Source organism: Pelobates fuscus, chromosome 6, assembly GCF_036172605.1.
Source record: "Pelobates fuscus isolate aPelFus1 chromosome 6, aPelFus1.pri, whole genome shotgun sequence".
Taxonomy (NCBI): Eukaryota; Metazoa; Chordata; class Amphibia; order Anura; family Pelobatidae; genus Pelobates; species Pelobates fuscus.
Window position 1 is genome coordinate 254,871,008 of NC_086322.1, and position 24,724 is coordinate 254,895,731.

The window sequence follows — 24,724 nt, forward strand, 5'->3', positions numbered from 1 at the left end:
TGTGTGTGTCTGCCTCTGACAACAGCGATGCCATTTGCAACCTGTGCCAAAAGAAACTGAGTCGTGGGAAGTCCAACACCCACCTAGGTACAACTGCTTTGCGTAGGCACATGATCGCACATCACAAACGCCTATGGGATCAACACATGAGTACAAGCAGCACACAAACTGAAAGCTGCCATCCTCCTCCTGGTCCAGCATCTTCAGCCACATCAACCACTGCTGTCCTCCTTGCCCCCTCTCAACCATCCGCCACTCCGTCTCTCACCTTGAGCAGTTCCCGCTAATCACAGTCAGGTGTCTGTCAAGGACATGTTTGAGCGTAAGAAGCCAATGTCAGAAAGTCACCCCCTTGCCCAGCGTCTGACAGCTGGCTTGTCTGAACTATTAGCCCGCCAGCTTTTACCATACAAGCTGGTGGAGTCTGAGGCGTTCAAAAAAATTGTAGCTAATGGGACACCGCAGTGGAAGGTACCAAGACGAAATTTCTTTTCACAAAAGGCAATCCCCAACCTGTACTCGATTGTGCAAAAGGAAGTAATGGCATGTCTGGCACACAGTGTTGGGGCAAGGGTCCATCTGACCACTGATACCTGGTCTGCAAAGCATGGTCAGGGCAGGTATATCACCTACACTGCGCATTGGGTAAACCTGCTGACGGCTGCCAAGCATGGAATGCGTGGCTCTGCAGAGTAGTTGGTGACACCGCCACGACTTGCAGGCAGGCCTGCTGCCACCTCCTCTACTCCTCCTACTCCATCCTCTTCATAAGTACACAGGCTTACAGGACGTCCTGAAGCACGCTTTTGTGACACCAGATATGAGTGGCACTGTGCACTGGCAGCGGTTTGCAGAGTACACGCTGTTGGCCTGACACACAGACGCTTGCAGACAACTAACTGCTATTCAATCTATTACAGTGAATTTTTTTTTTTTTTGTTAAATGCAAGCTATTGTGACACCAGATATGAGTGGTGGCACTGGGCAAGTGGGCACAGTATCCACTGGGAGCCTGACACAGAAGCTGGCAGGCAGGCAACTGCAATTAGATTACACAGGGAAAAAAACAGACTGATGTTCTAGCCCCAAAAAGGGCTTTTTGGGGGTGCTGTCATTACAGCAGAGATCAGATGAGTCCTTCAGGACTGTAGTGGACACTGAATACACTAGCCTAGCTATATATTTCCCTATCAAATGAGCAGCAACTACACTTTCCCTCCTCTCAGTAAGAATGCAGCTTCACAATGAATGTAAAATGGATGCTGTACAGGAGGTGGGAGGGTCTGGAAGGGAGGGTCTGCTGCTGATTGGCTGAAATGTGTCTGCTGACTGTGAGGCACAGGGTCAAAGTTTACTCAATGATGATGAATAGGGGGCGGATCGAACCGCGCATGTTTTCGCCCGCCGTGGCGAACGCGAACACGCTATGTTCGCCAGGAACTATTTGCCAGCGAACAGTTCGGTACATCACTAATTGGCACCCTATTGCATCATATGAAAACTATATTTGAAGTATATTCCCATTGATACTTTACATTTCTTAGTACACCTGGGTGACTAGGAGCAGGAAATTGTACAACCATGACTTCCTATTTCACGGGGCTATATTTATAAGGTAACACATAGAACTAGTCTTTCATCACAGTGGGTGTTACCAAGAAATATTGATGTGATGTGCAGCATTTTGTTGAGCTTCACAAAATGGAAAGTGGCTATAAGAAAATAGGAAATAATGGCAATAATTAAGAAGTCACAGACAACAGAAATGTTATGAATCAACCTGGAAGAGGTTGTGTGTCCATATTGTCTCAACATGCTGTGAAGAGGATTGTTTTGAGTGGACAAAACAATCTCCAAGGATCACAGCTGGAGAATTGCAGAAGTTAGTTGCATCTTGGGGGTTAGAAGTCTTTAAAACTGCAATCTGACATCACCTAGACTACCACAAGTTGTTTGGAAGGGTTTCAGGGAAAAAGCCTCTACTCTCATTTAAAAGCAAACTCAAGTGTATTTAGTTTGACAGACAGTAACGGGACTGCAAATAGGAAAGGGTATTATGGTCAGATGAAACCAAAATAGAGCTTTTCGGCAATAAACACCAGTGGTGGGTTTAAAACACACAGAGATATAGCAACATGGAAAAGTATTGACTAAAAGGTGCAAATAATTATGCCACACATATATTTAACTAAGACTCTTTTTTTTTTTTAATAAACCTTTGTTGTGTTTGCAATTGTTTGATTTCCATTTGAGCAAATTATTTTTGTGTATTTTTTAACAAAAGATTTAAAAGAGAAATTTTCACAGCCTACTTTGCTCATATTTACCAAGGATGCCAATATTAGTGGAGGGAACTGTATGTGACTGTTCAATCACAGACTACCTAATACAGCTCAGTGAGAAGTCTTTACAAGCCAGGAGCTCTGAGCAATTGCCCACCTCTTGAGTTTAGCTTTTCTCCTTTCTTTATTTTCAGTTTACCTTCTCTTCGACAGTTATAACATTTTTAATAGTGCTAAGGATATGGCAATAGGACTTGGAATGTTATTAACCTAGATACATTTTCTAAAGATAATGATAATCAGTCTTAGGACAATTATTGCACATGTTGCAGCATTGGTTTAGTTTAATTTGGCTAGCTTTTATTCATTACTTAGTTTTGCATTTATATAATTTTACTTTATCTTGCAGCCAGGGCCGGTGCAAGGATTTTTGGCTACACAAGCGAAGATGAATTTTGCCGCCCCCCCACACACAAATAAGATGTATCTTTAGCAGTGTCTCATATCCAGCCTTTTGAAATCCCCATGTAGTGTATTGTACCCCCCTTTAGTGTGTCTTACACCCCCTTGTATGTCTCTTACAACCCCCATGTGTATCTCCTCCCCCCCCCCCCCAGCCCCTTTGTGTGTCTTTCTTTCCCACAGCCCTTTTCTGTGGGTCTCTCCCCTCAGCCTGTTTTTTGTGTGTCCCTCTTCCCCTCAGGCTCCTTTGTGTAACTTTTCCCTCCCAAGCCATATAGACATAGATATATAGCTACACACACACACAGGCACATAGTCACAGAAATATGCAGGCACACAAACAAACAAACACAGCCATACAGGCACACAGTCATACAATCAACACATACAGGTACACAGACATACAGTCATACAGACACACACACACACACAGACATGCAGACACTGGCATATAGATAAATAAAAACACAGTTATACAAACACAGACATACAGAGACATGAAGATGCAGGCATACAGAGACATAACGAACAATGCATACAGAGACATATATACACAGACAGTCACACAAAGATATACAGAACAAGGCATACAGAGACATATGGATACAGTCATACAGCGACATACAGGCATACAGGGACATTCAGAAACACACGGACACAGTCATATAGAGACATACAGACACAGACAGACAGTCATACAGAGACATGCAGACAGGTATACAGAGCAGGGGCAGATCCAGAACCTAATATTGGGTGTGGGGGGGGGGGGGGGGAGAGGTGGTAGTGAGTTTTAGTGGGGTAATAGGGGCTCTTATTAAGGAGTTAAGGGCTGTAGTAGGGGGACAGGGGCTGTAGTTGAGAGTTAGGGGCTGTAATTGGGGGCTTAGGAAATGTAGTGGGGAATTGGGGCTGTAGTAGGGGGTTAGGGACTGAAGTAGGTTGATGGCTGCAAGTGGGAACAGGGGCTGTAGTGTGGGGGATATGGGCAGCAATTTGGGGGAGAGGGGCTGTAGTGGGGGTAAGGACTGTAGTAAGGGAATAGGGGCTGTACTGGAGCTATGGGGTAAAAGGGAGTGGAAGGGATGTGAAGTAAGGGAGTTAGAGGCTGTAGAAGGGAGTATAGGGGCTGTGGTGGGAGCAAAGGGGCAATGTGGTTGGAAATGGGCAGTAGAGGGGGACACAGGGGCAGTATGGTGTTGGCACAGGCTGTAACGAGGGACACTGAGGCAATAAAGTGGTGTCACAGGGACAGTATGGTAGGGGGTAAATGGGAAGTAGAGGGGGGACAGGGGCTGTTGAGGCATGTGAAAGGGGGGCAGAGGCAGGGGGCAGGGGCTGTAGAGGGAAATAGAAGTGCTGTAGAGGGGCACATGGGGCAGTAGAGGGGGCAGGGGCTATTGAGGGGCTGTAAAGGGGGCAGGGGTAGTATGATGGGGCAGGGGCTATAGAGGTGGCAGGGGTAGTATGGTGGGGGCAGGGGCCATAGAGGTGGCAGGGGTAGTATGGTGGGGGCAGGGGGGAGTATGGTGGGGCAGGGGGGAGTATGGTGGGGGCAGGGGGGAGTATGGTGGGGGCAGGGGGGAGTATGGTGGGGCAGGGGGGAGTATGGTGGGGCAGGGGGGAGTATGGTGGGGCAGGGGTAGTATGGTGGGGCAGCGGGAGTATGGTGGGGGCAGGGGGAGTATAGTGGGGGCAGGGGGAGTATAGTGGGGGCAGGGGGAGTATAGTGGGGGCAGGGGCTGTAAAGGGGGCAGTATGGTGGGGGCAGGGTCTATAGAGGGAAATAGAAGTGCTGTAGAGGGGCACATGGGGCAGTAGAGGGGGCAGAGGCACTATGGTGGGGCAGGGGCTATAGAGGGGCTGTAAAGGGGGCAGGGGTAGTATGGTGGGGCAGTTTGGAGGGGTAGGGGCTGTAGAGGGGGCAGGGACTATAGAGGTGTCAGGGGTAGTATGGTGGGACAGGGGCTATAGAGGTGGCAGGGGAGTATAGTGGGGGCAGGGGCTATAGAGGTGGCAGGGGAGTATAGTGGGGGCAGGGGCCGTATGGTGGGGGCAGGGGGAGTATAGTGGGGCAGGGGGAGTATAGTGGGGGCAGGGGGTGTATGGTGGGGGCAGGGATAGTATGGTGGGGGCAGGGATAGTATGGTGGGGGCAGGGGGAGTATAGTGGGGGAAGGGGGAGTATAGTGGGGGCAGGGGGAGCAGGGGGAGTATAGTGGGGGCAGGGGCAGTATAGTGGGGGCAGGGGCAGTATAGTGGGGGCAGGGATAGTATAGTGGGGGCAGGGAGAGTATGGTGGGGGCAGGGGGGAGTATGGTGGGGGCAGGGGGAGTATGGTGGGGGGCAGGGGGAGTATGGTGGGGGCAGGGGCTGTAAAGGGGGCAGTATGGTGGGGGCAGGGTCTATAGAGGGAAATAGAAGTGCTGTAGAGGGGCACATGGGGCAGTAGAGGGGGCAGAGGCACTATGGTGGGGCAGGGGCTATAGAGGGGCTGTAAAGGGGGCAGAGGTAGTATGGTGGGGCAGTTTGGAGGGGTAGGGGCTGTAGAGGGGGCAGGGACTATAGAGGTGTCAGGGGTAGTATGGTGGGACAGGGGCTATAGAGGTGGCAGGGGAGTATAGTGGGGGCAGGGGCTATAGAGGTGGCAGGGGAGTATAGTGGGGGCAGGGGCCGTATGGTGGGGGCAGGGGGAGTATAGTGGGGCAGGGGGAGTATAGTGGGGGCAGGGGGTGTATGGTGGGGGCAGGGATAGTATGGTGGGGGCAGGGATAGTATGGTGGGGGCAGGGGGAGTATAGTGGGGGAAGGGGGAGTATAGTGGGGGCAGGGGGAGCAGGGGGAGTATAGTGGGGGCAGGGGCAGTATAGTGGGGGCAGGGGCAGTATAGTGGGGGCAGGGATAGTATAGTGGGGGCAGGGAGAGTATGGTGGGGGCAGGGGGGAGTATGGTGGGGGCAGGGGGAGTATGGTGGGGGGCAGGGGGAGTATGGTGGGGGCAGGGGCTGTAAAGGGGGCAGTATGGTGGGGGCAGGGTCTATAGAGGGAAATAGAAGTGCTGTAGAGGGGCACATGGGGCAGTAGAGGGGGCAGAGGCACTATGGTGGGGCAGGGGCTATAGAGGGGCTGTAAAGGGGGCAGGGGTAGTATGGTGGGGCAGTTTGGAGGGGTAGGGGCTGTAGAGGGGGCAGGGACTATAGAGGGGGCAGGGGTAGTATGGTGGGACAGGGGCTATAGAGGTGGCAGGGGAGTATAGTGGGGGCAGGGGCTATAGAGGTGGCAGGGGAGTATAGTGGGGGCAGGGGCCGTATGGTGGGGGCAGGGGGAGTATAGTGGGGCAGGGGGAGTATAGTGGGGGCAGGGGGTGTATGGTGGGGGCAGGGATAGTATGGTGGGGGCAGGGATAGTATGGTGGGGGCAGGGGGAGTATAGTGGGGGAAGGGGGAGTATAGTGGGGGCAGGGGGAGCAGGGGGAGTATAGTGGGGGCAGGGGCAGTATAGTGGGGGCAGGGGCAGTATAGTGGGGGCAGGGATAGTATAGTGGGGGCAGGGATAGTATAGTGGGGGCAGGGAGAGTATGGTGGGGGCAGGGGGGAGTATGGTGGGGGCAGGGGGAGTATGGTGGGGGGCAGGGGGAGTATGGTGGGGGGCAGGGGGAGTATGGTGGGGGCAGTATGGTGGGGGGCAGGGGGGAGTATGGTGGGGGCAGGGGCTGAAGAAAGGGGCTGAAAAAAAAAAGTTTTGATTTAAAAAAAAATAAAAAAAAATGCTACAAGTTCTTCCCCCACCCCCTCCCAGAGACTTACCTTGGTCCAGGAGGGAGAACCTTATCCCTGGTGGTCTGCTGGGACAGGCTGCACTGGAGGCTGGAGCTGCAATCAGGACCGCTGGGGAGTCTGGGAGCAGTAGAAGTCCCGCCCCCTTCTGACATCATCAGAGGAGGACGGCTGACTTCACTGCCAGGCTCCTGCTGTGTGCTGGCTGCAGGGAGAGAGGTGAGATTAAAAATCCGAGTCTCCAGCCAGAGGCAGGGGATTCGGATTTTTGCGCCCCTCTTCTCTGGCGCCCTAAGGCGGCCGCCTGTGCCGCCTTATGGACGCGCCGGCCCTGCTTGCAGCATTAGTTTAGTTTAATTTCGCTAGCTTGTATTCATTACTTAGTTTTGCATTTATATAATTGTACTTTTGACTTTGTTTCCATTGACCTCGTATGAGCTGGATATTCATTACCATTGAAATACATTAAATAATAATCTAAATCATACTGGTGGCCATTCTAAATTTGTCTACCCTCCATTCCTCTAAATTGTGCATAAGTCCCTCTCTTCCATCATATCCCTTCTCTTTTACTACCTAATGTAATTGCAATTTAAAGTGATAACATCATGTTATGCACTCGTCATGGCTTGTGGTGACACAAGCTATTCAAATCACCTTTATCTATAACAGCAAGACTGTTCTTCTTTGGGTTAATTAATTGTTATTTGATATTGAAATTCTTGTGCATACTTTAACATATTTTTTTACTTTCAGAATTGCATTTGCTATATGTATCGACTCTGGCCAACACTTCTTCAATGCTATACTTCGGAACACCTTTTTTTTTCATTCTCATATTATATTATGTTACTAGTCAAATCAGTAAAAATAGTAGTTAGAAAGATATAAGATCTTTTCTTTTTTTTTGTCCTTGTTTGCAAGAAGTAACCTCAATTTTAGTTGAATACATTCTGAAATTAGAATTGTGTGCCTGATGTATGTATAACGTGATTTATCAAGTACATGAACATGTTACATGTTGCACATGCCATTTGCAGTATGTATGTTTGTATGTATGTGTATGTTTTCAAATCCAAAAATATGTTGAAGATGTTTAATGACTTTAAGCCGGTAGTAGATTTAATTTGTTGATCAGTGTAGTGTATTTAATGTTTGAAATGAGTATCGCACCCTAAGCAACACATACTAGCATACAGTTCATAAATCTGTTTTGGAGACCATTGTTGGAATTATGTGCAAGGATGGTAATCAACAAAATCTCGTTCTTTTAGATCTAATACTGGATGATATATTAATGGACCGCTCAGCTAGTCCAGAACAAGGTACTGGCATCTTGTGTGTCATCTCAGCACAATCATGGTGTTGTGTAACTAATTGGTGTTTAATGTGAAGTACTCACTGGACTGTGTGTGCTGTCCTGTTTATTTTGTGACTTACACATTTCACCTTAATATTTTCAAATTATGTGTCTTGTATGTAACAGTGTGCAACTATATGACACAGAATGTTAGTTTATATCAGGAACTAGTTGAGGTAATATTTTTTTTTAACCCTATATTAAATAACCTGTTGGAAAATAAGGCACTGTATGCAAACAAAAATATATATATTGGTGTTCTCAAATATTCTAAAACATGAGGGTGCAACATGTAAAGAAACAATCAAATAGGAACTTAAAAATATGCAGTAAATCGAAATTGCTTTGAAAAATATAAATGTTAACAGTTTATTTTTTATCAATCAGCAAAATGTAAAGTTAGCACACAGACAAAATATGTAAATTGAATAAATATTTGGTGTGACCACCCTTTGCCTTCAAAACAGCATCAATTCTTCCAGGTACACTTGCTCGTACAAATTTCAAACCAAGGTTAAAGATACAAAACTGTGGTTAAAGAACAATCAATTTACTGGGATTTTAAATATCATCTTGCTCAACATTATGATGAAACTACTTAATGACAATGCAAGGGTGTAGCTTTTAATGACATTCATAACCATCAATTTTGATACTCGTACCTGATCTGCATGTGTCCCACATAAGCCAAGATTTAAAAAAAGTTTGGTTAAATTGTTGTAAAGTTATGTTCAGGCAATACTTTACCTATCAACATATTTCATTATTGTTGGTACTTTTGGAGCCATAAGAGTGTTCCATGCTTTCGCTTATGTTGTTGCACTGTTAAAATAATTTTGAAGATAATTTTCAGCAGCGCCCGAGAATGATCAATGGTAAAATCAAGTAAAAGGTAAGTAACTGGTGTAAGAAAAGAGGGAGGTTCCAGTTATGTTGCTAATCAGTTTGTGAATGGAGTTCCAGAAATGTTTAACTGAAGAACAGCTTCCTCATACATGTCATATGGTTCTCTCCATCTGCAAAAACACCAACAAAATGGGGAGGTAGTGGGAAAAAAAGTTGTGTATCCTAGTCGTTATTTTTTTGTGTGTTTTTATTTGAAATGGGTAGATGACCAGATCAGACCTTTTTGGATAGTTTATATTTTAGGTTATTTTTTGACTCGGCAAAAGGTGCCTGATTGGCTGAGTTTAGAGCACATGGAGATGGGTTTACAACCAGGTTTCATATAACCATTAATGCAGGTTTGCTCAATGAGAGTAGGTTTATTATAAAAACGGTTTTATATTGTGAAAAATGTTTCAATGAGAGTAAGTTTATTGTAAAAAATGGTTTCTCATCTTTTTAACTGATTAATCAGCAAAGGAAGCTGAAGGTACAAGATTTGTGAACTGTCCTGTATATTATATTACTCTTGATATTTGCATGGTGATAATATTGGATATTGGGAACCCCCCAGTCCTCCCCGGGGGAACTGCTGTTTGTATTAATTGTAGCAAAATGATATGTCTCTCACTGGCCCATATAAACGTCATCATATCTGAGGTTAATTCACAAAAATAGGATATTGGTAATTGCAAAATGTGCAAAATAAATCTTGTAACTTTGGTAAGATTTAAATCTTGAGGGGTGCTATCTGATCTGACCATGATAAAATTAGAGGAGACCGTGTGTGTAATAATGGCTTATATTCCACACGTAATTCCCAACATAATTAGCCCAATATAATTCAGAGGGGTGTTTGGTGATGGTTAATCTTAAATATATGATGCTATTCTATCTCCACTGAAAGGGAAATTTATTTCTGCCAAGTCTAGAGAGTCCTTTACATAAATCCTGTGCTTTGGAGGTTTTGAAGGAGTAGTATGAAACTAAACTGTAGACTCAGATTTCCTCTATGAGTGCAGGCATAGATGTAAAGTTGTGCTCAAAAGTTTGCATACCCTGGCACAAATTGTGGAATTTTGGCATTGATTTTGAAAATACGACTAATCATGCAAACAAAATGTCCTTTATTGAAGAATAGTAATCATATGGAGCCATTTATTATGACATAGTTGTTTGGCTCCTTTTTAAATCATAATGATAACATAAATCTCCCAAATAGCCTTGAATAAAAATTTACATACCCTTAAATGTTTGGCCTTATTACAGACACACAGGGTGACACACACAGTTTAAAATGGCAATTAAAGCTTAAATTTTCCACACCTTTGGCTTTTTAAATTACAAATAGTGTCTGTATATAAATAGTCAATGAGTTTGTTAGGTCTCACATGGATGCACTGAGCAGGCTAGATACTGAGCCATGGGGAGCAGAAAAGAACTGTCAAAAAACCTGCATGACAAGGTAATGGAACTTTAGAAAGATGGAAAAGGATATATAAAGCTACCGAAAGCCTTGAAAATGTCAGTCAGTACTGTTCAATCACTTGTTAAGAAGTGGGAAATTTGGGAATCTCTTGATACCAAGCTAAGGTCAGGTCGACCAAGAAAGATTTCAGCCACAACCATAAATATTGTTTGGGATACAAAGCAAAACCCACAGGTAACCTCAGGAGAAATGCAGGCTGCTCTGGAAAAAAGACGGTGTGGTTGTTTCAAGGAGCACAATACGACGATACTTGAACAAAAGTGAGCTGCATGGTCGAGTCACAACCATAAGCACTATGTTTGGAGAGGGGTCAACAAGGCCTATAATGAAAAGAATACCATCCCCACTGTGAAGCATGGTGGTGGCTCACTGATTTTTTGTGTGTGTGTGTAAAGGCTCATGGCAAGATTAATGCAGCATGTTATTAGAAAATACTGGCAGACAATTTGCATTCTTCTGCATGAAGGCTCATGGGACACTCTTGAACTTTCCAGCAGGACAATGAACCTAAACACATGGCCAAGTTGATTACAGCAAAAAAAGGTGAAGGTTCTGGAGTGGCCATCTGTCAAAGACTTACTTATACCTTGCGCCAGCACCGCTCCTCACCTCGGGCCACACAGGCAGAACGCACTGCGTGGCCACACTACTGCAGTCCTCAGACTGCTCCCCAATGCTCCACGTGACTCCGTGGTCTGAATAGTATACTCACCTTCGGTCCCACAAACGACTCCCTCAGCTGGTTAACGGGCCGAACTGCAGCTCCTTACATAAATTATTCCCATGACATCACAACCTTAACCCCTTAAGGGCCAAACTTCTGGAATAAAATGGAATCATGACATGTCACACATGTCATGTGTCCTTAAGGGGTTAAAGGGACCACGCCATCTAGGTGACCCAATGCTGTGTGGTAGTCACAGAGATGGACATGGAGCAATGGGAACTTTTCTGAACCTATTTAAGACCTGTTCTAGCCTTCACTCATTGCCCTATGGGGGCTTCTGTTAGATCCTCGTTAAATGCTCCTAGAGATTCCCTTGTGATTTCCTGTGTTTGACCTCAGCTTCATATTTGACTTGTGATTTCTGGTATCCTGACTTCGGCTTCGTATTTGACTCGTGATTTCTGGTATTCTGGCCTCGGCTTCGTATTTGACTTGTGATTTATGGTATCCTTACCTCGGCTTTCTATTTGACTCATGATTTCTGATATCCTGACCTCAGCTTTGTCTTGAGTATTTCTGTTATCCTGTCCTTGATTTATCTTGACCCTGTTTCTTGTTGTATTTATATGTTAAGTCTGGCCATTCTAAGGCTCGGTAATACATCATTCAGGTCAACCTTTTGTGGGTTTCTCTTTTCCCATGACACCATCACAGTCTCCTGACCTCAATATCATTGAGCCACTCTGGGGACATCTCAAACGTGCGGTTCATGCAAGACGGCTAAAGATTTTGCATGACCTGGAGGCATTTTGCCAAGAGGAATGGACAGCTCTACCACCTGCAAAAATTAGTGGCGTCATGGACAACTATTACTAAAGACTGCACTCTATCATTAATGCTACAGGGGGTAATACACATTATTAAGAATTAAGGTTATGCAGACTTTTGCACAGGGGTCATTTAATTTTTTTCTTTGATGCAATGTTTTGTTTTATGATTGTGCCATTCTGTTATAACCTGCATTTGAGAACAATCCCATAAGAACTAAAAGAAATGTGTTTTGCCCGCTCATTCATGTTTTCAGTGGTACATATATTACCAATTCAACAAGGGTATGCAAACTTTTGAGCACAACTGTAGTTGGCTGAGTAAGTGTTACTAGAATTGAGGTAATTACTGTGGTCAGAGTTAGGAAGATGCACCAAAACAAGTGTGTGTGCTGGAGATCCTGTGGTAGAACTTTTTTTCTGGGGTATTCAACCCCTTGACTTTAAATGTGATTATTTCCATACTTAAAGGACCACTATAGTGCCTGGAAAACATACTCGTTTTCCTGGCTCTATAGAGTCCTTGGGTCCCCCTCACCCTCGGAGCCCCCCTCCCGCCGGGCTCTAGGGTGAGGAAGGGGTTAAACACTTACCTTTTTCCTGCGCCGGGATCCCTCGGCGCTGGGGAATCTCCTCCTTCTTCTGCCCTCATCGGCTGAATGCGCATGCGCGGCAGGAGCCACATGCGTATTCAGCCAGTCTCATAGGAAAGCATTCTCAATGCTTTCCTATGGACGCTGGCATCTTCTCACTGTGAAAATCACTGTCAATGAGACAGCCACTACAGTCTGGATTAACCCATTTGTAAACATAGCAGTTTATCTGAAACTGCTATGTTTACAGCAGAAAAGGTTTAATCCTAGATTTACCTGGCACCAAGGCCACTTCCCTGAGCTGAAGTGGTCTGGGTGCCTATAGTAGTCCTTTAATAGATGATAAGAGTGACTGAAAATAGTCAGGAAAATAGAAATCAAAATGGTCGAGACACGCATGGATCAATAAAAAGGAATAAGCATGAATCAAGCTTCAGGAATGCACTGAACGGATGTAAAGCTAAAGTATATTTAGGTCTTTGGTGTTACCTTGATAGCCACTTTACACAAAACAAAAAGTGAGTGGGCATCGGCTATGATTTGTGTCAATGGCATTGGGAAGTTGGCATGGCTTAATTAAATCATTAAAAAGGGACGGCACTACAGGGTGCATCAGAAATGCTGACAAAGTGTCTGAGGGAGTGAAATTGATGTGTGCATTTGGGAAGGTAGCGGCACCAAGTTAAAGGTGTAACTTAAGAGTATTTATCCTTACATTACCCCTCCACTTGAGAATTGCCCACAGAGTGGGGACCAGGGCAATTGGGGATTTTTGCTTGAATAGCAGATGCCATCACCAAAGAAAGTTCCTCTGGACCATATCACTTCCAGTAATTCAGATAGCAGTCTGCCCGTGGACGAATGGAAATCCACAATAGATTGCAGTTGATAATCCTCTTGACTATAAACCTGCACAGGAAAAGGAGGGTCCACATGAGAGGTGAACCAGTTACAAGTCAAGGGTCTCAAGAAAGACACATGAAGAACATTAAGAATATGCAAGACTGGAAGTAGAGCCTAGGCACAGGTGACAGGAATAATCCTACAAAGTATCCAATATGGACCAATAACATAAGGGGACAGTTTTGGAGAAAAGACTTGGAGACAGATATTCTTAGTTGATAACCTCACTCTGTCCCCCACTTCAAGTACAGAAGTTGTTCACCGGCATGTACAGCATAACGCATAAACAGAGAAAATGTGTCATTCGAGATTCTAGATGCAGAACCTGCTCCAATTTCTTCCTCAAGGCACCAAAAGGGTCTTCCAAGGTATACATCCCTGTGACAATACGGACTAATATCATCTGTGGGTACTTCCACTAACTTGCACAGCTGATCACTATACTAAGTGCTATGACCTGGGTTTGGAGTCCCTTTATCAAACAGCATTTACGTGAAAGCAGATCTTGGACAGCTAGTAAAGATCTTGGAGAAAGTCACTGGAAGTACCATAGTTTGCTGACCATATACTATGAGGAAAAGATTATGTGTGTGTTCTCCAGAATCTAGAAACAAACTGACTTCTTCTATCAGATTCAGTTTCCTGGGAAATTCCATGCTACTGGAGCACCTTTCTAGCAAAGATCGCAACTAATTCAGTTGAGGTAGAGAGCATAGACAAGGGATGAAATGGATCATATTAAAAGAGCAATCTATCACCGTAAGTATATTGGGTACATCCATTCAAGGAGGTAGATCTGCAATAAAACACAAGCCAAATGGGTCCAAGGTCGATTTAGAATGGGTAAAGGGAATAACAAGCAACAAGCACTTTTGGGTAATTTATTAGTTGCACAAATAGTAGACGCACTAATGTAATCTTGAATGTCTTTGAATAAGGAAAACCACCAGAACTGCTCACGGGACAGAACCTTTAAAAACCCATGATGTCCTGCTAATTTTATTTCCGTATTACAAACAAACAGTTTATTAACATTTCTCAAGAAGTGCCTGATGCGGATTTGTGTATTCTATCAAGTAAAGATTAAGAAAAAAGACAAGTAGCTATGATTCTGTTGGGAGGAACAATGGCAAATAATTCCATAATATCTTCTGTATCAAATTGTCTGGAAAGCAAATCGGCCTTGGTGTTTTAGATTCTATGACAGTATGTTAAAAATGGGATAGAAACAATGACCACCTAGCCTGCCTGTAAGCGAGTCTTTACACCTCACTCATGTAAGAAAGGTTCTTATGATCCTAAGATCATAATTAGATCTTTCGAACCCTCCAACAAATTCTCATTTCCTCACAGCTAATATTATAGCTAGTAACTCACTATTGCCAATACCATAGTTTCATTCTGCCTTATATAGTTTATTTAATAAAAAGCCACAAGGATGAAGTAGCATATAATGAAACTCTCTCTGTGATAGGACAGTTCCAACTCCTTTTTCAGAGGCACCTACATTTAACAAAAGTTCTGGTAGTATCTGGATACCCGAGAACATTAGCCGAAGTGAAAGCCTGCTTCAGCTGTTCAATGCCTCAGGGGACAATCTCCTAGTGTTACAACATTTATTTATCATATTAGTAATAGTAAAAGAATAGCAGAGAAACCCTTAATTAATCTTCTATAGTAAATTAAAAAGTTAATGAAATCAGAAACCCCCTCTATCCCTACTGACATCTGAGGAGGAACAGGAACAAGATGAGACTTCAGAATGGTTGAAACAACCATGGATCAATAAACCAAGAATCAAGCAATTAAGGAACACGCTCTTGTGCCCACCTGGATTCTGGTGGTCACACATGAGGAATGTTCGGACTTGCACTTAAGATTTATTATGATTATTTATTATTTATATGTATTGCATTTTGCATATATTGATTATTATATTTTACTTTTTGGCTGGATCTTATTGTTTTGTTCCTCCAGATAGGTTGATATATTATGGCACTCCTATACAGTATAGCTCCACTTTATAATTGTTTGCAGGAGGTTTTACTCTCCTCTGTGCCTCATTCTCATATAATTTGGATTCTCAACTCAATAACTGATTTTGGATAGTCGGTGGACTTTTTTTTCTAATCAATAATAATTTATAATACATAATTTTGTTGTTTATTTTCTTATCCTAATACAGCGCCCATATATATAATTAAGGATAATTTTTAAGCATGTGCATGGTGAAAATTTTTGGTTCGGTTCGGCATTCCGAAATTCGACACTTCGGAACTTCGACACTTCAGAACTTCGGCACTTCGACCCTTCGGAACTTTGGCAACTTTGGCACTTCAGAATTTTGGAACTTCGCCATTTCGGGACTTCTATTGCCGCCGCTTAGTAGATAACTCCCTAATTCCCACGGTAAAAGGGAGTTATCTACCAAAAGGCTGAAAGACCTAAATTGGTCTTTCAGCCAAATTTACTAATACTAAGTAAAAATTACTTAGTATTAGTAAATTATGCCCCTACTTGCTATACCACGAGTAGGGGCATGTCTATTAAACAGTGAGCTGCCACATGCGAGTGGGGGCTTTTAATCTAAAGGGGATACCTATTACCCCCCCGGCCCTCACCCCTGAGCGGCGGGTGGGGGACCTAAAGTAAAATAATGGGGGGGAAACTATTGTCCCCCCCAGCCCCCACCCCTGAGCGGCGGGTGGGGGCCCTAAATTAGAATAAGGGGGGACCTATTGTCCTCCCCCCTGGCCCCCACCCCTGAGCGGTGGGTGGGCGCCCTAAATTAGAATAAGGGGGGACCTAAAGTCCTCCCCCCTGGCCCCCACCCCTGAGCAGTGGGTGGGGGCCATAAATATCAATTAGGGGGGACCTAATGTCCTCCCCTCTGGGCCCCACCACTGAGTGGTGGGTGGGGGCCCTAAATAAAAATTGGGGGGGGGAACCTAATGTCCTCCCCCCTGGTGCCCACCCCTGAGCGGTGGATGGGGGCCCTAAATAAAAATTAACCCCCCCACCCAAGTGACTAGGGGTCCCTAAAATTATGAGGGGCAACGTTTAACTAAGTAATAACAAATAAATGTACAATGTGGAAAGGAGTAAGTAAAAAGCTCTACACACCTAAAAGTGGTACCCCCTACATCACTTTAGAAAATGAACAATATAAATACATACGTAAGGTGGAGCTTCTAAATAACTGATTAGTAGATATCCTGAAAAACAAAATTATAAAACACTAGTGCAATACAGTATTGTCAAGTATAACGTATATTAAAATACAAGAGTGGTGTCACTCACAAATCTGGAGTCATACCCATATATGACTCAATAATGTGCGCTTGTGGACCATTAAAAGGATGTCCAGATCCCTCTTCTATACAATGCTCTGTATTGCCCCACCTTTGACCAGCTCAGGATAGGGCAGATGCCAAGTCAGAGAAGTTTCTTCCAAAGAAAAGGTGCTTTATTGGTTTAAAATACACCCGAATGTAAAATAAATAAAATATAGTATACCAGATCAAGTTCTGGATCAACTGTATAGTCCAAACAAATGTCTATAGTGTCTAAAGTGTCCAAAACGCGTTTCACCCGATAAAACAGGCTTCCTCAGTTGGCTTTGATGTATCTCACTGCTTCTCTCCTCTCTTAAATCGCCTGCTTAATCTCTACTTCCGGATACCCCCTCTACTTTCCTTTCACTTCCGGGTTCAGTTTTCGGACAATTGGAACGCAACATGCATTCCATCACTATGGCGTCACTTCCTGGTGCTCCCTCCGGATTCTGCTAACACTCTGGTGGAACGCATCGTGCGTTCCAACCTCCTGACACCTCTTCCTCATGAACCGCCCCTATATGAGCCGTGTTTCTATATCGGCTCATTTTAGCTCAAAAATTAGCAGTTCTATGACATATTAAATATGATAGCATGTACAATATAAAATATAAATGCCTATTGTGTGCATCTTCACACTTATTTGTTTATCTGAGCAAGTTCCAAAATTCTAAAAAGAGACATACATCAATATCAATGCATCAATTAATACTTATTTAAAGAGACATACATTAACTTATGGCACTCCAGTGCAATCACAAAAAAAATTAAAATATTAATTTCTTAAAATGTTATAATAAAAAATGTTATACTCAGAGGCACACATATCCATTCCCAAAACACAAATGTAATAAAACCAATGTTTTAAAATATCCAACTACTAAAACTTAAAGCTAAAAGTATCACCCTTATAACTCCTAAAATTCTAAAAATATTATTGGAGTATTTATACATCTAACAAAGGTTCAGTTGTTATTTATAAAACCTAAAGTGATAAAATGTCATATTAAAGAAAGTTAATTCATAAAATGGCATAGCTCAAAATCTTGGTTGAGCCCTTGGGGGGGTCATAGTATAATTTCATTTCTTCCATTCCTATTTTTTTGTGTAATCACCTCCTCTCCAATCTTTTTTAACTAGTTTGATAGCGCTAAAAAACATTCCTTCAGGGTTCTGATTATGAGCTATTTTGAAATGGTTCGAGACACTGTGTGGCTCCAATCCATTCTTTATGTTTCTTGTATGCTCCGCTATCCTTACATATAAGCATCTAATTGTTCTGCCTATATAGAGGAGGTTGCATGGACATTTTAATACATAAATCACTCCTTTTGAGTGGCATGTTAAGTGGTCTTTAATTAAAAAAAAAGTATTTATCCAAGCTTCCCTATCTATTATGTGCCGTTTTCTACTTTTTGTGTTCCTGCATGCTAAGCACTGCCCGCAACCACAGAAACACTTATTTTGATTTAAAACATTATTTCCCTATTACTACTTTGTACTAAGGTGCTCTTTAAGTTTTTTGCTCCCCTATAAATAATTTTAGGTTTTTCAGGTAAGATGTCTTTAAGAACCGGATTATCTCATAAAATATGCCAATATTTATTCACGATTTTATTTACTTTCGTATGATTTCCATTAAAATTACAAATAAACCGGATGTTATTATTACATTTCTCGTTTTTCTTCTTATCTTTATATGTTAGGAGGTTCTTCCTTGGTATTGTAAGGACCTCCTCTAAAGCGTCGTGATGTGTGCATCAACTAAATTAATATCCAGATCTACAAAGTTGACACCTTCTTCACTTAGTTGTGCTGATAGACTGTTCCATTCATTATTTAAAAATGAAATAAAAGTATTCAGATCTGTACTCGTGCCTGTCCAAATAAAAATATATAATCTATGAATCGGCGATAGCACACCAAGTTCGCCCCCCAGGGATGTCCATGATATACAAATCGCTCCTCCCAATACGCCATAAACAAGTTAGCGTAACTGGGGCGAACTTGGTGCCCATCGCCCTTCCCCAAATCTGAAGGTAAAAAGTGTTATGGAACCAAAAAAAATTATTGATTAAAATTAAATGAATGCCCTCTAAAATATAATCTATCACCTATGGCTATTATTGAGAATAGGGAATATTTAATCGATAATATAGATCAAATGTTTGCCATAACTACTGACCCTTTGGATAAAACAAATTATATAGATTCAGAAAATTGCAAGTATCATTTAGAAAAAGCCCTTATCAAAGAAATGAAAATGAAATGGGAGGTAGCTACGTTGAAAAAATACGTGAGAGAACAAATCACACCAAGAGGACTAAGGTATAAAAAAAATCCCTCTTTTGATAGAGACGATATAGGATTTATGGGAGGGTGGAATAAAATGCTGGAGGGTTTTGCTTTTAGTACCATGGGGTACATTGTATCTAGAAGGGAGGAAAGCCTTTTGCAGTTAGATAAAGAAATCAAAAATTGGAAAGAAAAGATAAGTGAAACCACCAACCCTGAAGTATACAATCAAATAATAAAAGATATAAAATACAGAGTAGATAAAATCGAAAAAGAGACAATTGAAATAAAGAAAAGTAAATATTTAAGGGACACTAATGATTACAAGATGGGTAAAATAAATGCCCCAAAACCCCCAAAAAATCAACAACTGCAATTTAAGGAAAAACGATTATATAAGGAGCGGAATAACTATTTTAAACCTAGGACATTTATGGAGAGGAAAATAAGTAGAACACTGTCTAGAAATATAAAAAAGATAGGTATGAGAGACGAGACATAAATAAAACCCCAAACCATAGAAAAAAGGTAGAATACAATCAGAGACTGGCAAGAAGTCAGGATTGAACATGCTTCCTTAGACAAAGATCAGATCATCCACAATAGAGTACTTATATAATTTGTTACAACCAGTAGTTATTTGCAATCCTGCCTATTTGAAGGACACAATACATATCTTGAGATTAATAGAGGAAGTCACTTGGAAACAGGGGAATCTTTTAGTCTTTTTGACTTCCCTCTGCAGCATTATACCGCATCAAATAGGATTAGAAACTGTGCAATATTATTTAAAGAAACCCAATTTTAAAGAAGTACAAATAGATTATATTTTAGAGGGCATTCATTTAATTTTTAGCAATCATTTTTTTGGTTCCATAACACTTTTTACCTTCAGATTCGGGGAACGACAATGGGCACCAAGTTCGCCCTCAGTTACGCTAACTTGTTTATGGCGTATTGGGAGGAGCGATTTGTATATCAAGGACATCCCTGGGGGGTGAACTTGGTGTGCTATCGCCGATTCATAGATGATATATATTTTATTTGGACAGGCACGAGTACAGATCTGAATACTTTTATTTCTTTTTTAAATAACAATGAATGGAACATTCTATCAGCACAAATCAGTGAAGAAGGTATCAACTTTTTAGATCTGGATATTAATACAAACATCACGACGAAGAACCGTTTTAAAGAAGTTGACGCAAATGGGTACATCAGGAACGAGAGCTGCCACCACACACCCTGGCTATCAAACGCCCCCAGAGGGCAGTTTTTAAGAATAAGGCGTAATTGCTCGAATGATCAGGACTACATAACACAGGCTGGCAGGATAAAAGCTCAATTTTTACAAAAGGGGTATGATGAAATTAAATTGCAGGCAGCTTTAGAGGAGATTCTTACAATACCAAGGAAGAACCTCCTAACATATAAAGATAAATGGAATAATAACATCCAGTTTATTTGTAATTTTAATGGAAATCATAAGACAGTAAATAAATACGTGAATAAATATTGGCATATTTTACGAGATGATCCGGTTCTTAAAGACATCTTACCTGAAAAACCTAAAATTATTTATAGGGGAGCAAAAAACTTAAAGAGCACTTAGTACCTAATAGGGAAATAACACCCATAAATATTTTTTGTAAATCAAAGTACGTGTTTCTATGGTTGCGGGCAGTGCTTAGCATGCAGGAACACAAAAAGTAGAAAACTGCACATAATGGATATGGAACCTTGGATAAATACATTTTTTTTTAATTAAAGACTGTTACAGAAGCATTAGTTTTATTTGTGTACCTTTAAGTACTATTTTCACCTTTCAGACCTATTTCGTATGGTTCAGCATGAATCCTTTGTGTAAACGTATAGGTGGCCGCCATTTCGGGACTTTGCACGTGTTCGCGGCCATCTTACGTGTGAACAGCGGTGTTTGCCAGCAATCGTCTGGAACTGAAAACGGAGACGCAAACAGGCGAACACCGCTGAGACCTCCAGGATAACGCAACTTCGTGCTGGACCTACCGATCGGACCACCATTCGGTAGGATGATTACCCTTCGCATGGGGAGTACAGTGACCCCCGAGATAACCATGGATGGCAACGGGTTCGTGGAGACCGACCACAAGGCCAAAACGTGTGGAATTATTTTCGGCTAGAAAGTCTGTGCGGTCGGTTAAAACTTTGTAAACCCATAACTCCCGAACCGTTCATCCGAACGGGCTGGTTTTCGGATATGTTGCTCCCCTGAACAAGATCTATACAGCGGTGTAGGATTTAACCCCTTAAGGACCAAACTTCTGGAATAAAAGGAAATCATGACATGTCACACATGTCATGTGTCCTTAAGGGGTTAAAGGGGTACCCCCTGGTTTTGGGGTACATCCAGAACCTGGTCGAAAATATGTACAGTATAATTGGTTTAACTGTTTATCTGAGGGAAGGGGATGTGTGGGTTGCACCAAATGTGTGATTGGTGATTTTATGCCTCCCCCTGGGAGTGTCCTGTTTGCATGTAACCACAATAAAAAGCAGGCTGGGCATCCCAGTCCTCAGTTCTTGTTTGACCCTCAAATCGCAGCCTTGACTCATTTTGTGGGCAGAAGGGTATCCTAGCTGTGCTATAGCTAGTGGGATTATTCTACATTTACAGGACTTGTATGGAATACTATGGAAAGCAGCTTCTCCCCTCTTCAGCAATAGGAATCCAGATTACTAAGCGGTCCAGCTCTCAGCAAGACTAAGGGTAACTGTAACATTTGGTGGCAGTGGCAGGATTATCCTGGATTTCCTAGGAGAGGTGCGGAACGGATGGAGAGCGCTTACGAAAAATGTAAGCGTACAACCCTAAAGGATTTACTTGATAGCAGAGGAGGGTACGCCAGCAACCGGACGAAGAGAGAGCTGATCGCAGAACTGACCGAACTGGATCAGAGCTTCACAATGGCGGAAACACCGACCACGAATAGTGACGAAAAGGCCAGGCTTGTTCGGGAGAGGCTCCCACTATACGGGCCGAACCCACCCATAGAACTGGTGCAGCAGTTGATGGCGGAGGCGGACGAGGATATACGAAAGGCTCGAGCCCACGAACTCAACCTAGTAAACGCACACCGCAATGCTGAAGCCCCGCAGGTAATCGTTCCTGTCGAAAATGCTGGGAGGCCCAAGATACCCTATGTGGCATTTCAACCCTTCCTAGAGAGCGAGACAGGAATTGATGAATACTTGGCGGACTTCGAAAGGCAATGTGCCCTGCACCAGATTCCCAACAGAGAGTGGCCAACGATATTATCTGGGAAACTATCCGGGCGAGCCCTGGAAGCCTTTCGTACTCTGGGTGCTGCGGAAGTGACACAGTATGAGCTGGTTAAAGAGACACTGTTAAGACGGTACGCTGTAACTCCAGACATGTATTGCCGACAGTTTCGGGGCACGAAAAAGAAGCCTAACGATACCCATATGGAATAAGCGCACCGAATGCGGAGAGCGGCAAATCACTGGATGAGCGGAAGTAAAGCTGTGACTGGTGAGGAAATTTTACAATTGTTTCTCTTAGAACACTTTTATAATGGCATGGAGCAGCAGGGGAAGGAATGGCTGCGAGACAGGCGACCTTCTACCCTAGAAGAAGCAGCCAAATTGGCCGATGAACATTATGACTCCCGTCTTAACGAACCCACGAACTACCGAGCTCCAGCACGGGTCGAGCCCAGAGAGGTTTACCGTGCATCCCCTCGTGCTGAATTCCGAGCCCCGGTGCCCGCAGGGCCCGCCCGACACTCAGGACCACCCAATAACAGCTCTGATCGTCCCAGACCGACTTGCCACCGATCTAAGCAACCATGGCTAGCTGCCCCCTTAATACGCACCAGACACCCAGGAATTACAATTACCCCTCTGGGTCATATCGTCCTGCCCGGGCCCTCTGTGTTAACCAAGAGGCCCCCATGGAGGAATATTTGGGTCCGCTTCACGAGGCGGACCCTGTATATGCTGCTTCAGATAACCGCCAGCACCATCGGCAGAAGGTATGGCTCGAGGGGCGATCTACCGAGGGGTTGAGAGACACAGGGGCTACTATCACGCTGGTACAGAGTCATTTGGTGCCGGAGCACAGACTGTGGCCGTTAGAGTGGCGGGGGGGATGTGTACACAATTCCGACAGCTAAAGTGCATCTTGATTGGGGAGCGGGAAAGGGGGCTGTGAACGTGGGCATAATGGATAATTTACCTGCCGAAGTACTACTGGGCAACAATTTGGGCCCCATGACTTCTGCCTATGCTCCTGTATACAACAACGAGGCGAACCCAGTGACTACCCGAGCCCAAGCCCGGATGGAGCGAGAACTCTCACCAGTGCGGGAGAAACAGGTAAGACCTACCCCGACCTTGCCTGACATGTTAAGCCCCATACCCTGGGACACCCCAGATGCTTTTGAGACAGAGTCTAAGACTGACCCGACCTTACAAAAGTACCGGGAACGAGCAGAGACCGGAGGGGGCGGGGCAGATAACGAAACATTTTTATGGGAAAAAGGGAAACTATATCGCTTGACAGAGAAAAAGGGACAACGTAGACGACAGCTGGTAGTGCCCCACAAATACCGTCGAGAAATCCTCAAGATAGGACACGACATCCCCTTGGCAGGCCACCTAGCTGTAACCCGTACACTACACCGCATTACACACACGTTCTTCTGGCCAGGGGTACACGCTGACGTTAGAACTTACTGTAACACCTGCGATGTGTGTCAACGAATAGGAAGGCGAGGTGATCACCCTAAAGCCCATCTAGTCAATATGCCCATTGTAGAGGAACCCTTCAGCAGGGTTGCTATTGACCTAGTAGGACCACTGGCTACCCCTAGTCCCTCCGGTAAGTGCTACATCCTTACCGTAGTGGACTACGCTACCAGGTACCCAGAGGCTGTCGCCCTATCCAACATCCAAGCGGATACGGTAGCGAATGCACTGGTACAGGTGTTCTCCCGGGTAGGATTCCCAAAAGAAATCCTGTCCGACCGAGGCACCCAATTTACGGCCGAATTGACCCAACAACTCTGGCAGGTTTGCAAAATTAAGTCCCTCCTGAGCTCCCCATACCACCCCCAGATGAACGGACTTTGTGAGAGGTTCAATGGGACCCTCAAACAAATGCTCAAGACGTTTACTCAGGAATACCGAGACTGGGAACGCTTCCTGCCGCACCTCCTATTTGCTTATCGGGAGGTGCCCCAGGAAACGACAGGGTTCTCTCCCTTCGAGTTGCTCTACGGAAGAAAGGTACGGGGACCCCTAAACCTGATCCGGGAGCACTGGGAGGGAGAGATGGAGACTGACGGTGTCCCCATTGTGCCATACGTGCTGGAACTCAGAGACTGAAAGGAGCAATTAGCCAAATCAGTGCAGGCTAATCTCCAGTCGGCCCAGAGAAGACAGAAGGTATGGTACGATCGGGGGGCCCGAAGGCGAATCTTCACCATAGGACAAAAGGTGTTAGTACTTAAGCCGGTGAAGACAGACAAATTGCAGGCGTCCTGGCAGGGCCCCTACCAGATCGTAGAGAAACGGGGAGACACCACTTACGTAATAGCTAGCTGCCACGACAACAATCTTAGGAAGACATTCCATGTAAACATGCTCAAGGAATATTTTGAGTGACCAGAGAACGTGACGGCCGTATGTTGTCCCCCTCAGGAAGACCCCGACAGTCTACCCATTCCTGATCTATTAGAAAAGAGTCCCCCCACAGATATAGTAGCCCAGGTTCAGATAGGAGACCGACTTAGCCCCACAGAAAGGGAGCAGCTCAACCAACTCCTGCAGTCCAAACACCTCACCTTCTCCCAG

General features: G+C 44.0%; 1 protein-coding gene across 1 annotated transcript in view; it reads left to right on the forward strand.

The window, feature by feature from the left end:
* Positions 1-24,724, forward strand: part of CACNA1G (calcium voltage-gated channel subunit alpha1 G) — a 428,561-nt gene that overhangs the window by 292,598 nt on the left and 111,239 nt on the right. The window lies entirely within an intron of this gene.